The following is a 6,000-nucleotide window of genomic DNA, read 5'->3' on the forward strand; positions in this document are numbered from 1 at the left end:
GGTGGGAACTAGGCATGTAGAGTCCATCCGTTCACCTTTTCTACAAAGACACGGTGGTTGGATCCAAAGATCTCAAATTTGGATTCATCAGACCAAAGCACAGATTTCCACTGGTCTAATGTCCATTCCTTGTGTTCTTTAGCCCAAACAAGTCTCTTCTGCTTGTTGCTTGTCCTTAGCAGTGGTTTCCTAGCAGCTATTTTACCATGAAGGCCTGCTACACAAAGTCTCCTCTTAATAGTTGTTCTAGAGATGAGAAGGTGTGTTCAAACTTTTGGTCTGTACTGTACATATATCCCTTCAACAAAGCTATCATGAAAGATTTGGGAAATTAAACCAAATTACCAGTTGGGGATACAGTCCAGTCAGAGCTGTCAGTGTCAGACTGTGCAGGGACATGCCCATTGACAAAATGTATGGTAACACAAAGATGCCAATTAAGGCTGCAGCCAAAGATCACTATGTGCGCTGCTACATTACAACATAACGCAGGTGAATGGGGTCACATTGCAGTCCATAGGGTACAGTAACCACGACAAGCATGTGAGAAAAAATAAGACGTAGTAGCTTTTATAAAATCTTTGGTTACATGGCCTGTTTTGCTGCCGAAGTCATTGTGTAGCCCCAGCCTAATTCTCAAATTTATAGGAGGACAACTCTGAGTTCTAAGAAGAGATGGTCTAGAATTGTTACTTCGTGTAAAATACAACTGTTTACTAAAACAGATATGTCAGATGACAGATACTATTTAATGGTAAAAGCAGTAGTATTCTGTTTTAAGAATTTTCGGAATACTTATAATACAAGAAGTTCTGTAAGTTTGAGTTGAATCCTGTGAAGATTCAGAAAGGTTTAAGTCTTTATTAATAGATGTCAACTGGGGCTCAATGTGATGTAAATTTAGATTTATTGGAATGTATTGGTTATGATTCACCACCTAAAACACATGGAAAGCCTAATTAGTAATGTCTAGCTAGAATTCAGTTACCTCTTAAAATATCAGAGTTTATTCAAAATCCAAGATAAAGACGTACTCAATAGCTGTGCTATGAGTAAGAAGTCAGAATCCTTAAAGCGTCTGAAATATCTCAGCGGTTGTATAATTGTCTACCATAGATTTCAAATTAATTTTGACTAAAGTATGAAACTTTAAGACAGACTGAATGCTAGACGTCTTTTTTTTCTAGACTGTTAATGTGTTTCCAGCATTCAGTTATAGCCAATACATTGGCTATAGATCTATCCACTTAAGCCTACTTTACACGTTGCAATTTCGCATACGATATCGTATGCGATTTGCAACGCCCCCATCGTATGTGTGGCACATTCAATTAGTTGCCCGTGCCGCACAAACGATTAACCCCCGTCACACGTACTTACCCGTCCATACGACCTCGCTGTGGGCGGCGAACGTCCACTTCCTGTAGTGGGAGGGGCATTCGGCGTCACATCGACGTCACGCGGCAGCCGGCCAATAGAAGCGGAGGGGCGGAGATGAGCGGGACGTAACATCCCGCCCACCTCCTTCCTTCCACATTGCCGGCTGGAGCCGCGGGAGGCAGGTAAGATCTGTTCAATGTTCCCGGGGTGTCACACACTGCGATGTGTGCTGCCTCGGGAACATTGAACAACCCGACGTGCAATTCATCAGGATTCAACGAGGTGTATGCGATGAACGTTTTAACGTTCAATCGCAATCGTATGTACCTATCACACACTACAATATACCTTATGATGCCGGATGTGCGTCACTTACGACGTGACCCCGCCGACACATCGTAAGATATATTGTAGCGTGTAAAGCGGGCTTTAGATTGTATATCTAGGCAATCCTGCAGGAGGGCAGCCATGTCTGTTAGCGGCTTATTTCTGGTCTACATCACCAATTTTCTAGGAAATTGTTATCAAAGTGTGTTAGTGCTTGAGATATGGAAATCGAAATAATGGGCAATTATTAAGAAAACATATCTTCTCTTATCTTTATAGATCACCTACTGAATACCAAGTTCAGAATCGGAGCTATGCTTTCCTTCACTTCATTACTTACAGCAAGATGGAATTGCATCTGTATATTGCTCAGGCCAAAAAACTACTACTACTCCAGCAGGATACAGCTAAACCCCCACTAGGTGGAGGCATCACAGGTGCAGGTGGAGCCATTCACACTCACTTCCAAATATGGAGGAGGTAATGGCTGGATGGTAAAACTGCACACTAGTGGCTTGCATAGAGCACTGTTCACACTAGCAGACGCACAGTCACAAACCCGCAGCCTATTAGGTGACGCCCATACTATTAGATCAGGCGGGCTGCCAAGCCGTACCCCCACTGCGCGCTACATAGGGACAGAAACTCTAATGGCAAGGCCGAACAAAAAGGGGCCTGGCTGTATCCTGTACACAAAAAATAATAATGTTCGGCCTTGCCATTAGAGTTTCTGTCTCCACCTAGTGGGGGTTTAGCTGTATCCTGCTGGAGTAGTAGTAGTTTTTTGGCCTGAGCAATATACAGCTGCAATTCCATCTTGCTGTAAGTAATGATAATCTTTCCTTTTTGCTTTTTGATATTTCCTTCACTTCAGACAAATATTTGCTTGCTTCTCTAGTCTTAATAAAAACCTTTGTAAAATAGAATGGCTCCTCGATGCCCCTTGGAACCTAGCCCGCAGGGCACAGGAGATTCCAGCCCCCCTCTCCCCAGCCTTGGACCACTTTGTATATTATCCAAACAAGAAGCCTCATGGTTAAACCTTATGGTCTCTAGAGGGTCATACTGGTAAAGGGTATAATTTAACCCACCAGAATGTCCCAGAGACTGCACACTCCAAGAAACAATTGAAGGAACAAGAGAAACGGAGTATTTGCGTGCAATTATATTAATTTTAATAGGAACAGTTACAAATACATGTAAGAAACATTTAAGAAGCATAGACCTGGGAAAAATACATCAGATCCCCATGAATCACCAAACATATCAAAAATGAACATGATCAGGAAAGAAATTCCAGTATACAGGTGATATGGCAGCTAACTGCGGCTAAAAATAGTATGGCCTAGTCCACAGAGGATAGGGAGGCTATACAAAAAAATGTAATGTACAATGTATCATAATAGCCACCTGTTATTAGTAAATACACCTACCCAAAGGGTACTAGATAAGTGCATGGTCGCATATATGGAAACACATTCATTTATATGATGTTTTCAGCACAACATAAAGTAATAGCAAAAATGTAATTTCAATCCAGTGGGATACATGATCTTGCTAGCAAGATTAAAAGTGTCTCTATGTTTTTAATTTATGGGCCATGAAGAGATCACTGACAAAAATCAATTCCCACAAAAGTCCAGAAGAAAATTTCCCTTCTTGACAGACAAATTATACATAAATGGAAAGTCTATCTCCCTTGTCTTGGAGAAAAGCTTAAGCATTTCTTTGCATTTTTACAGACAGGATTTGAGTAACTCTGGAAAAGGAGTCTCCACTAATTATGTGTATAAAGCACAAATGGATGCCATTCCTCGTCTCAGAGCACTATTGTGTAGTAATCCCCAAATCAGGGACCTGTGATGGGTGGGGGCAGGGGAAGGTCACAGCATCTTCTCTCCAAACCATTAGTTTGTCACTTGACTTCAAATTAAATGGCTTTTTGGGACAACAGCTATTTTGTATTGTCAACCAACATAAAGGAGCCGATTCATTAAGGTGTTTACATCAAAATTCTACCTTAATAAATCACAATATTGTGCGCAACTCAAAAGTCACACAAAAATAATGCAACTTTTGGTGGTTTCATGCCAGTCCCACTCCCAGTCACCTATGACAATGTAACCGTAGGATGACCTGGACACGGAATGGCTACGCCTGCCTGCCCATTAACTGTATGGAAAGTTTGGACATGTCTACCTTAGTTTTAATTGCCTACATCATGCTTCCATGCATTAATGTATTACATACTGGTTTTGGAGTGATAATTGGGTATAGTAAGCTCCAGAAACAGGGACAAGCGAAACTATTAAGTAGATGGATAAAAAACTGGCTAAAAGACAGGAAACAAAGAGTCATTGTAAATGGTACATTTTCTAAATGGGCTATAGTCAGCAGTGGGGACCGCAGGGATCTGTGCTACGACCGATTCTATTTAATCTCTTTATTAATGACCTTGTGGATGGGATTGACAGTAAAGTGTCAGCCTTTGCTGATGACACCAAACTATGTAGGATATTAAAAACTGACCTTGATAGTACAATATTACAAAATGATCTGGAAACCATGTCTGAATGAGAAAACACTTGGCAAATGGGATTTAAAGTTGATAAATGTAAAGTAATGCACCTAGGACGGAGTAATCCTATTGCTGCATATACTGTACATTAAATGGAAGTAATCTCGGGACTACAGATCAGGCGAAAGACTTGGGGATTCTGGTTAGACTAGTTTCACACTTGCATTGAACAGCAACTGTTGCATTGCGATGTGTGACGGATGCAACGCATGAGTTGCATATAGTGGCACAACGGATGCAACGGATCGTACAAAACAACGGAATCTGCTTTTCTTCTTTACAGTTTTACCGGCGGCAGACTATTGTGAACGATCAGCTGATCACCCGGCTGCCGGGTGATCAGCTGATCGCTCACAGCAGCCGGCCGCCAGGTGATCAGCTGATCATTCAGCCGCCGAGAATGTGTGCGGGGGGGCAGAGTGTGGGGTGGGTGGTGCCGAGCGGGGCCATGGTTCTGAGGATGTCAGTGCCGGGGACTGCATGGCTGGGGACAGGTGAGTGAGTGTGTGTGAGTGTGTGCGCGCGTGTGTGTCTGTGTGTGTGTGCGTGTGTACATGCGGAGTCGAGTGCGGGAGGGGGCGGAGCCGAGCGGGGACGTGTCAGGCTCCCTGCACACGCAGCTAGGGTAAATATCAAGTAACTAAGCAAAGCACTTTGCTTGGTTACCCGATATTTACCTTGGTTACCAGCGTACACCACTTAGCGCTGGCTCCTTGCACACATAGCCAGGGTAAATATCGGGTAACTAAGCAAAGCGCTTTGCTTAGTAACCCGATGTGTACCCTGGTTAGGTGTTGAGGGAGCCAGAGAGAGCATGCGCAGTGAAATCCTGAGGATTCTGCTGCTCAAAAAAAGTTACATGCTGCGTTCCTTATGCCCGGCGGAAGCAATGCAGGTCCATCAGTCTCAATCCGTCGTCCATACAAGTCTATGGGAAGCAGCGGAATCCATTAAAGGATTCCGCTGTTTTCCAAAACGGCAGATTGCGACTGAAGGAAAATAACGCAAGTGTGAAACTAGCCTTACAAATAAGCTGAGCAGCAGCACTCAATGTCAGGCAGCAGCTGCAAAAGTAAACAAGATTTTAGGGTGTATAAAAAGAGAGATTAGATCCCGTGATGCCAACGTATTGTTACCCCTCTATAAATCACTTGTAAGGCCACATCTGGAATATGGGATCCAGTTTTGGGCTCCATATTTTAAAAAGGACACTCAGAAGTTAGTCAGTTCAAAGGCGGGAAACTAGATTATTACAAGGAATGGAAGGCCTCCCATATGATGAGAGGTGGAAAAGTTAGATTTGTTTAGCTTAAAAAAAATGTCTCCGAGGAGATCTCCTTTATATGTATAAATACATGTGTGGTCAATATAAAGGACTGGCACATGACTTATTCCTTCCAAAGGCAATACTAAGGACCAGGGGGCACTAACTGCAAATGCAAGAAAGGCTAACTAGGAAAGGGTTCTTTACAGTTATGCGGGCTTCACACGGTACGATCTATCGTGTGATTGCCCGAGCGATCGTACCCATCCCCGTCGTTTGTGCGTCACGGGCAAATCACACAAAGTCGTTAAACCGCTGTCACGCGTACTTACCTGATGAGCGACCTCACTGTGGGCGGCGAACATCCTCTTCCTGAAGGGGGAGGGACGTTTGGCGTCACAGCGACGTCACACAGCCGCCGGCCAATAGAAGCGGAGGGACGGAGATGAGG

Source organism: Anomaloglossus baeobatrachus, chromosome 4, assembly GCF_048569485.1.
Source record: "Anomaloglossus baeobatrachus isolate aAnoBae1 chromosome 4, aAnoBae1.hap1, whole genome shotgun sequence".
NCBI classification, from domain to species: Eukaryota; Metazoa; Chordata; class Amphibia; order Anura; family Aromobatidae; genus Anomaloglossus; species Anomaloglossus baeobatrachus.